This window comes from Wyeomyia smithii, chromosome 1, assembly GCF_029784165.1.
Source record: "Wyeomyia smithii strain HCP4-BCI-WySm-NY-G18 chromosome 1, ASM2978416v1, whole genome shotgun sequence".
NCBI classification, from domain to species: Eukaryota; Metazoa; Arthropoda; class Insecta; order Diptera; family Culicidae; genus Wyeomyia; species Wyeomyia smithii.
The window spans coordinates 117786122-117796315 of NC_073694.1; the positions used below are offsets into that span (position 1 = coordinate 117786122).

Genomic DNA, 10194 nt, shown 5'->3' on the forward strand with positions numbered 1-10194 from the left:
AAAGTAAGGTAAAAGTAAAATATAGGCGTGAAGAAATACGAAAAGTCGCCGAAAAATATGAATGATTTTATTGACGGGAGTCCATAAACAGAACCAAACGGAAAAAAGTATACTGAAGTAAAGGCGTGAAGAAATACGAAAAGTCGCCGAAAAAGATGAATGATTTCATTGACGGGAATTAATAGGCAGAACCAAACGGAAGAAAGCATACTAAAGTAATGGCGTGAAGAAATGGAATAAGTCGCCGAAAAAGATATACAGCCTTTGATGATATTAGTGGCATGGCATGACACAGTTGAAAAAATTCAAATACGAATGAAGGCGTGAGGGACGAGGAACCCCGCCGATAAAGGTTGAATAAACAAAAAACTTGGGGAATTCAAATTACTAGAATGATCTGGATGGTTGTAATGGATAAAAAGAGTTGAAAGAATTTAGAACAGCATTTGTTTTCTTTTGTAAAATGCAAATGTTAACATAGGAAAGAAATTAGAGTGAACAAAAGACCTCATGAAAACGTAGTTTGATAGCTATTGGCTTAATAGGAAAACGAAGAAGAAAATCGATGGATGCTGTATTGGGACATTTTTTTGCGATGGAAACAACAATAGAACTAGGAAAGACATTTGAAAAGAGGGCTGAACTTTCCAGACGTAAAGACTACTGACTTGAAGGGATTCGAACTATTCTTTCATTAGTTAAGGTTGTGTGAGTGTATACATCGGAAGTAATTAACCCGGAATGGTTGAGGCGAATGCTGACTGAAAGAGTAAACAAGGGAGTAATTAACCCAGAATGAGTGAGTGTGCGAGATTTTCCTTTATTTCCTAACCTTCTTATCTTTCAGGAATCACTAGAGCGGGCGGTCGCACCTTCGGATGGAAGGGGGAGAGGAAATATGCAGACTACTGCATACCAGGAGAAGTGTAAGTAGTGTAAGTATGACAGTAGCAAGAGACAAATCGAAAATTAAATAATTACAGATTCAAAAAGAGATGCAAAAGATTAAAGAATAAAGCAGATGAGAAAGTGACGGGACATTTTAGGTGCAATTAGAAGATGATATGAGGTGTTAAGAACACGCCAGTTATTAGATGAACATTGTAAATGAAGACAGAAGAAAACGATAAATATTTAATCAACGCGGTTTGTACAATGAAAAGATTTATTTATGAATCAGACAGGAAACACTCGACAAAGGAAAAGAAAAGATTGAACCAATGCGGTTTGTTCGATGAAAACATGATGAAACAAAAATAGAGAGATGAAAAAATAATACATTGTGCGGAAACAGGTTTATTTTATTTTTTTTTTTATTAAGTTATTATGTTTTTTTTTTTTTTTTTTTTTTTTTTTTTGTAAAAGTACGTTTATTCTAGTTATTAAAATTATATACATAATTATTTAAACTTCGACTTCAATACTGAATCTTAGTGTGTCTACGTCTATCCTATCATTACAATTTTCAATGAAGGTGATATAAACCACTAATGTCTTTAGTAGTATTATTTTTGATGTTAATGAAATTCCCTCTAATGAAGGAAAGAGAAGTTCTTCTGCTCGAAATGTGCGACCGCCACTCATTTCCATTAATTTTTGTTGTAGAAATCTGAATGCATTTCTTACTCTGAAACAGTCGAAAAATTTGTGCTGAATGGTTTCCACTACATCTGCTGTGCAATTGGTACACACGTTGGTATCCGCTCGTCGCATTGTGTGCAACAACTGTTTGTGATTGATTTTTTGATTCACGTAGATGTATAAAGCGCTGCGCTGGGAAGGCAATAGATTTTTACTACTAATATTCTTCCACACACGAAGCCAGTTGATGGTAGGATTTGTTATTTCCACCTTTGGTTTATCTGTGCCTTGTACAAAGAAACGGTGGATAAGTTCGGCGGAAGGGTGTTGGCGAATTTGGAAGGGAAAATTAGCAATATTGTCTAGAATTTGTTTTAGGCAAGGGAGATCTGTGGCGGGATTTGTAGGTGAAGGATTAGTTTGGTTGATGACAGAATTGTAATATGGAAGGGATTCGATCTCGTGTAAGTGACGGCTAATCAGCAACGACTTGCATTTAAGTGCAGGCAGATGTAGATTGAGACCACCGTCCTCTTTTCTCCGTGCTAGCTGCTGCATCGGTATAGTGGCACATGCGCCACGAAACAGGTAGCTCCTCATAGTGACAGTCAACTTCGCCACGTGTGCCGCCGTTGGAAATAAATTTGCAGAAATGTACCAGATGCGTGACGTCAGGAAAGTATTCAACAGAGTTACTTTTTGATGTAATGACAGGGTCCGCTGTGAGTGTAGCCATACAAGACGTGAGAAACTTGCTACTAGCAAGTCCCAGTTCAATTTACTCATTAATCGCACGGAGTTCGCGAAAATCACGCCGAGAATTTTGACTGTGGTTTCTGTTCGTAGCCATGGCACGGTCAATGGTGAATTTGTTATGCCAACGTCAATCGCCACAGTTTTTGTTTCGTTCAAACGCGCTCCTGCAACCCTTTCAAAGTGTCTGAACAAATCCCGCATTGCATTCAGTTGTTCTGTACTGGTTACTATCGCACTGATATCGTCAGCGTAGGCAACGATTAAATCTGTTCCGCACACTTGCTCCAGACGCCGCAAGAGAGGATGTAAATACAGCACGAACAAATGCATAGAAAGAGGATCCCCTTGGCGCACTGATCGCTCGATCGGAAAAGAAGAAGAGAGGTGACCATTAATAAGCAGTCGCGACGATGAAGCTGCTGCTATATTGGAAAGGAGATCCACAAACGATGAATTCAACCCCAACGTCCGCATTGTGTTGAATAGAAAACGCTGGTCTACTCGATCGAAAGCATGATCGAGGTCAAATGAAATCAGTTTGCCTTTCCTCCGGTTTGTTTTCAGTTGCGCGATTCTGTCTTTAACAGCAAGTGTGGCTTGAAAAATATTTCGACCGGCGTTTGAGCACTTTTGGGAGCCGGTCAAAACATTGTGGTTACGAACAACATTTTCTAACCGCTGCTTCAATATGCGGGAAAGAGTTTTATAATCAAAATTGCACAGACTGATCGGCCTGTATGATTGCGCAGTATCCCCCGCTCCGCGTTTTTTCACCTACACGATCACCCCTTCAACAAATTGTGCTGGGAAGTTTGAACGTATCGCTTCATTCAGTATAAGATTCAGCTCACGATGAATGACGTCAAAAGTGCGCAGATAAAATTCCTTGGGTAAACCGTCGGGTCCCGGAGATTTTTTCGACGCACTCGTACGGATAGCAGATAAAATTTCAGTTGTGGTAATGTCATGCATACACGCGTCGTTAGAAATATCATTTTCTGGGATTACTCTTTCGCATGCAAACGGGTCTCCTTCCTCTACTACACCCACATTCCCACGGGCGTAAAGGTTGGAGAAATATTGCACCATGTGATCCTGGACAGCAGCAGAATCGTCGATTATTTCGTCTCTTTCGTTTTGCAGGCTCTCGATGGTCGTTCGTCGTCTCATTCTTTCTCCTAGCTGGAATGTAGATATTGGTTCGCCGGCAACGTAGGTTTCGTTGATTCGCACAAACATTTCGGAGAACCGGCGTTGGTGTGAAAGCATTTTTGCTTCAACCCGGTGGTCAGCATTTCACGGTTGTTGTGGTAGCCGTCGTAGGCTTGTCGGAGCAGCACATACAGACGTTGTTGCTCCCGGTAGAAATCATCAAAAGCGAGTTTGGATTTCCATCTGAAGAAGGACTTTATCTTCGGCTTTGCGCAAGACAACCACCACTGCATCCATGACTGGTAGTTCCGACGAAGCCGAGTCCAATATTGCCATCGGATTTGGAATTCGTCGATGTTTTCGGGAGTGAGAAGGTGGGGGCGAAGTGACCAATAACCATACCCATGGGCAGTGTTTGGAAGAGGAAGGCAAATTCTGGCGGTGACGGCTTTGTGATCCGAAAAACAGCATACATGTACATCAGTTGATCTCAGCTGTTCTTGGAGGCTAGAGCTGACGTACAGTCGATCGAGCCTGGACGAAGAGTTGTGCGTGATGTACGTGTATTGGATTTCACGCGGCCGAAGCTGTAGCCACACGTCTTGAAGCCGGAGCTGCTGGACGGTGGTCTGAAGAGCGGGACTGGAGTTTTGGCCTGTTGCATCGCTTTGCCGAATTACACAGTTAAAATCGCCACCAAGCACAAAGTGGTCGGTGCGATGACGAAGATAGTAGGCAACGGTGTTTTTGAAAAAAACGCTCTCGCTCGGCGCGATAGACTGATCAAGACGGGGCATACACGTTGCAAAGCGTAGTATTGTGTACACGAAGTGCGATTAATCTCCCGTCCAGGCTTTTCTCTACATGGGAATATTTAATGTGTTGTTTCAGCGCTATTGCAGTTCCTCGTCTGGAATGGTCAACATTGCAAACGATGTTGTATCCGGGTAAACTGAGCTGTTCGTTTTCGACCTCTTGCAAAAACACAATATCCAGTTCCATCGTGCGAATGAATGTTCGGAGAGCGTTTAGCTTGGTTTGATTGGTAATAGTGTTTATATTAATTGTTCCGATGTTACAGCTGGTGTACTCCATCACTGCTGCATCTCTTCATCAGAAGCTCGAACGTACTCGTTGCCGGTGATGGTAGTTTCGTCGGAGTGCTTCATTTTTTTGCCTTGTGGCGCTTGTAATTTCTTACATTTTCGACTGCTGTTTGAGGCTAGTGACGTTTGGGAGCTATCGGTTTCATCGCCGTCTGGTCGGTGGTAGGGAGAAGCAGTGCCATATGAGGTTGGAAGCGGCGTGAGATGGATGACGGTTTGCTTTCCAGACGACCTCGTTGTAGGTCCTGCGGGGGGTGGCATCGTGGTTTTAGTTTTCGAGAGAGCTAGGGCTGCAACCGATGTGTTTTGTTGCTCGATTTTACGGAACTGTGCTGCATTGGTCGCAGGTGTTGGTTTTCGTGGAAAAATTGAGCTCGACAGAGGTTTGGTTGGTGTTGGTTGAATAGGTTTAGCTTTGGCTACGTTAGCGTAGGATTGATCTGCTGCGACTTTTTGGACCAGCAGTTTTCGGTTTTGCACACATGGGATGCCGATGTGTGCAAATTCGTGGCAGTGCAGACAAGTTTGCCTCTGCCCCTTGTAAGCCACCGCAGTTTCTTCACCGTCAATCTTTATTAGAGATGGGATATTTTTTCGTATTACTACGCGCGCGATACGAACACCAGTTGTTATTCCACCCAACTCACCATACCGGTCATCCCATAGTAGATCACGAACACTGATAACATCCCCGTACTCGGCAAGGGAAGTGGCGACTTGATCGTTGGATACATATTCGGGCAGGTCGAATATAGTTACTTCCACCGATCCGTCCTCCATCGTGATTCGCAGCTTGTAGGACTTTCCGTCAAGCAAGAACTCATGTTTACCGTCGTGCTGGTCCACAATCTTCTCGGCAAGCTCGAGGCTGTTGACCTTCACAAATGTACATGCTAGCCGTTTGCTAGGTTGAAGTTGAACCACGTTTTCCCGCGTGAGACCGAGTTCTTGAACAACGAACTTATGGATATCGTCATGAGAAAGCTGCTTCGGAAACTGCGAATAGTCCACGCGAAAAGTATTTTCGCGGCGCGGCATTGCGAGATGTACCGAAACTTGAAACGATAAAACGTACGATATAGCCTGTGATCGACTTCCAATAACTGCTCGCTCGTAAAGAATCGACTAATCAGCTCGGAAGTTGAGCGCTAACTAAGGACCATATGAAGTAGTGGACATTCCAAGCGAAATGACCACAGTAATTAGAAACGGCAATCGTTTAGAAAAAGTTCATAATAACCGGCTTAAGCGTTATTATGACTGAATATATGAACTTAAACTATGCTTTCAAGGTTAACGGACAGAATATATTTAATGAAATACGATATTGGATGGCATGAGTTATAATAGCAAGCACCTAAAACTGTATGAAAAAGTAAGGTAAAAGTAAAATATAGGCGTGAAGAAATACGAAAAGTCGCCGAAAAATATGAATGATTTTATTGACGGGAGTCCATAAACAGAACCAAACGGAAAAAAGTATACTGAAGTAAAGGCGTGAAGAAATACGAAAAGTCGCCGAAAAAGATGAATGATTTCATTGACGGGAATTAATAGGCAGAACCAAACGGAAGAAAGCATACTAAAGTAATGGCGTGAAGAAATGGAATAAGTCGCCGAAAAAGATATACAGCCTTTGAAGATATTAGTGGCATGGCATGACACAGTTGAAAAAATTCAAATACGAATGAAGGCGTGAGGGACGAGGAACCCCGCCGATAAAGGTTGAATAAACAAAAAACTTGGGGAATTCAAATTACTAGAATGATCTGGATGGTTGTAATGGATAAAAAGAGTTGAAAGAATTTAGAACAGCACTTGTTTTCTTTTGTAAAACGCAAATGTTAACATAGGAAAGAAATTATAGTGAACAAAAGACCTCATGAAAACGTAGTTTGATAGCTATTGGCTTAATAGGAAAACGAAGAAGAAAATCGATGGATGCTGTATTGGGACATTTTTTTGCGATGGAAACAACAATAGAACTAGGAAAGACATTTGAAAAGAGGGCTGAACTTTCCAGACGTAAAGACTACTGACTTGAAGGGATTCGAACTATTCTTTCATTAGTTAAGGTTGTGTGAGTGTATACATCGGAAGTAATTAACCCGGAATGGTTGAGGCGAATGCTGACTGAAAGAGTAAACAAGGGAGTAATTAACCCAGAATGAGTGAGTGTGCGAGATTTTCCTTTATTTCCTAACCTTCTTATCTTTCAGGAATCACTAGAGCGGGCGGTCGCACCTTCGGATGGAAGGGGGAGAGGAAATATGCAGACTACTGCATACCAGGAGAAGTGTAAGTAGTGTAAGTATGACAGTAGCAAGAGACAAATCGAAAATTAAATAATTACAGATTCAAAAAGAGATGCAAAAGATTAAAGAATAAAGCAGATGAGAAAGTGACGGGACATTTTAGGTGCAATTAGAAGATGATATGAGGTGTTAAGAACACGCCAGTTATTAGATGAACATTGTAAATGAAGACAGAAGAAAACGATAAATATTTAATCAACGCGGTTTGTACAATGAAAAGATTTATTTATGAATCAGACAGGAAACACTCGACAAAGGAAAAGAAAAGATTGAACCAATGCGGTTTGTTCGATGAAAACATGATGAAACAAAAATAGAGAGATGAAAAAATAATACATTGTGCGGAAACAGGTTTATTTTATTGAAAAACTGTTATTAGAAGAAGGAGGAAAATATTTGGAAAGAACGCAAAATGAAGAAAATATGTAACCAAAGCAAAGAATTGATGCTTTTTTTTAAAATTGCAGAAAGTTATTTGAACTCTTTTTGATGAAAAAAAAAGGCGTTAATAATGGGCCACAAGACAAGTTAAACTGATATTTTAAAGCGGAAAGTAAAAGCCTAATACAGATAAATGGATTAATATGTATCGAAATGATTTTAAATGTAAAAAAAAACATCAAATTTCAAAGTTAGAGAGTGCATAATGGAAAAAAAGTAAACAATGCACAATTGAATGTTATATTTGTAAAATCAGATGAATCAAATACTGAAATACTAAATCAAATCTAATACAAATGATGTACAACTTAGTAGGGGAAGAAAAACCAAAGTATGTCATCCGAAAATTAGAAAATTACGGGCCTAGACTGTAAGTAGAAGCCTAGGGTAGATAATAGAGTGAAAGAAGCCCGTACGCGAGTGAACATTAATTTTAAACAGCAAGTGGAAAAAGTAACGAAACCAAAAAAAGAATTGATAAAATAATGGCAAAAAAATAATGCAACACTTGCTAAGTAGGGCAGCTACCTGCTTAAGAATTGACAACGAGACGATCATCGAAGACGACTGAGGTTAATACAACGGCTGCTGAGATGGGGCATACCATGATGCCCATCAGCGCGAAAAGGAAAGCAGACGGTTGCGTGGGGAGTCGAACGGCGGGTGTCTATGGTGAAAGATGGAGTGAACAGTCCAACCAGCCGTAGCTACGATTTGGCAGACTTCGTACCTGTTCGCATCCTGAACAATAACAGTACACACAAGAGCGTTTCACTGTTGGGGCATTTTGTAAGCCTATCGCGTGACGATTACGCGATCATTGTGTTGGAAAAGACGGCCTTCACTGAGGGGCAGCTGAAAAATCATAAGCGTCATCAAACGAGCACGGTGACGAAAGCTAATTCTGACGACGTCACGACGAACTTGTCGGAAGAACAGTGAAAGTGTGCAAAGTAGTGCAACTGGTGTTATAGCAGCCGTCGAAAGAAGTTTTTCCTCATCCACGTCCCAACTGAGGACGAAATTTGTTAATGATACCTACGGAAATTTTTTGTGCGTTGCTGATCCGGAAGTAAATCAAATCAAGGTGACAATCATATATCCCGCTACTGAGAGGCATATTGTGAAATTTTCCACCCAATAAAGATATTTGGTGGAAGAAACTGCCCAAGATTATGAAACCGTGACATTGCCTCATATACAAAAGGAGCAGCTAAGCTTAGAGTGGCTTTACAATATACTAGAGCATCGGAAAGAGAAGGATCGCATAGTTTTTGAGGATCCGACAGAGGAAATTGGCTTCATATTGTTGCCGGATTTAGAATGGGATGGTAAAACATTGGAACAACTTCATCTACTCGCTTTAGTGCGCCAGCGAGGTATCAAGTCATTGCGGGAACTAAACGCTACTCATTTACCATTGCTGAAAAATATTCAAACACGTGGCATTGAAGCAATTAAAACACGTTACGGAATTAACGCTGATCAACTACGAATCTACATTCACTATCAACCCACATTTTACCACCCACACGTGCATTTCCCATATCTGAAGCACGACCCACCGGGTATTTATTGCGAGAAAAGTCACCTTCTAACATCGGTTATTGGGAATATCGAACTGCTACCAGACCATTACCGGAAAGTGACACTCTCTTGCGTTTTAAGTGAAACTGATAAATTGAACGTCAAATTTGAGGCAGCAAAGAGCAAACTGAATGAACCAGATGACACCACAACCAACCGATGAGAACCTCTACTGCCAGACGCACCCTCTCGTTTCAAACCCCCTGCAACCCGGCGCTTAAACACGACAGCTGAACAGCAGATATCTTCACGACGCAGCGCATCAGGCGAGCAAGCAATTGTTAATTCTGAATAAGGAAAATGTCATGTATGATAATGTAAACTCAAAACGGTGCTATAGTTTTGAATAACAGAACTTCCTCTGCCAGAGAAAGAAAAAACATATTATAAAAAACCAACGGTGTATATAGTTGCATAAAAACGCGAGAATAATTGTAATAAAAAAGAGAAAAACACACCTATCGGCCATCAGAACAGAGCAGACCATGTGACCATTATCTCTTCTAGATAATGGCCAACTAGGCGGGGTGGCGGATGTGACGTCACACCCCGCGCAGAAAATACCTTATGTTCCGTCACGCAGAATTTTGTGATACGGTACATTTTAGCTTAGTCCGAAAGACAGTAAACCTTCCGTTGAAAGAAATGAAAAACAGGTAGAGTGTAGAACCAGGGACACGGCCGCCTGCCGTTGTCCCCTAAAAACAAGATCATTTGCAAAGAAAGCAGGAAAGATCCTAAAGAAAGACCGCGAACGGTTCTGCTAAGCAAACGTTGGCGAAACATTTGGTTTCCTTGACAAAGGACCGCGTACGGCTCTGTCAACATACTAGGTATCAACAGATTATGCAATAGGCGGCAAAGAACTTCGCGCAGCCTTCTGCTGTGCTACAGGCAAACAAACTCGAATAAAATAAACAAGTTTTGTGTTGTAAACAAAACAGAAGTCGCCGGTTCAACGGTGTTGATGCTCTCGCATGCGTTCTATCGTACATGCGGTACTAGATTATAGGTTAAGAGATTAGTAAGGTAAACAGAGAGTGGAGAAAGTCTCTCTCTCTGAGTTACCGGTAGGGTATATTTAAGTAGTGATGTACGAAAATGAAGTCAGTTAGTCCACGTTAATCTGTGTGTATTAATTCCGCGCCAATTGCGCGTACAGGGTTTTCTGGAGAAAGTCCTGGTAGGTTATATCCTACACAGATATGTTTAAAAATGTGAAAATCATAAAACATCAATATCTCAGAAACTACACA

General features: G+C 41.2%; 1 pseudogene; it reads left to right on the forward strand.

Moving 5' to 3' along the window:
* Positions 1-8020: 8020 nt before the first annotated feature.
* Positions 8021-9416, forward strand: LOC129717132 (m7GpppX diphosphatase-like; annotated as a pseudogene).
* The last annotated feature ends 778 nt before the right edge of the window (positions 9417-10194 follow it).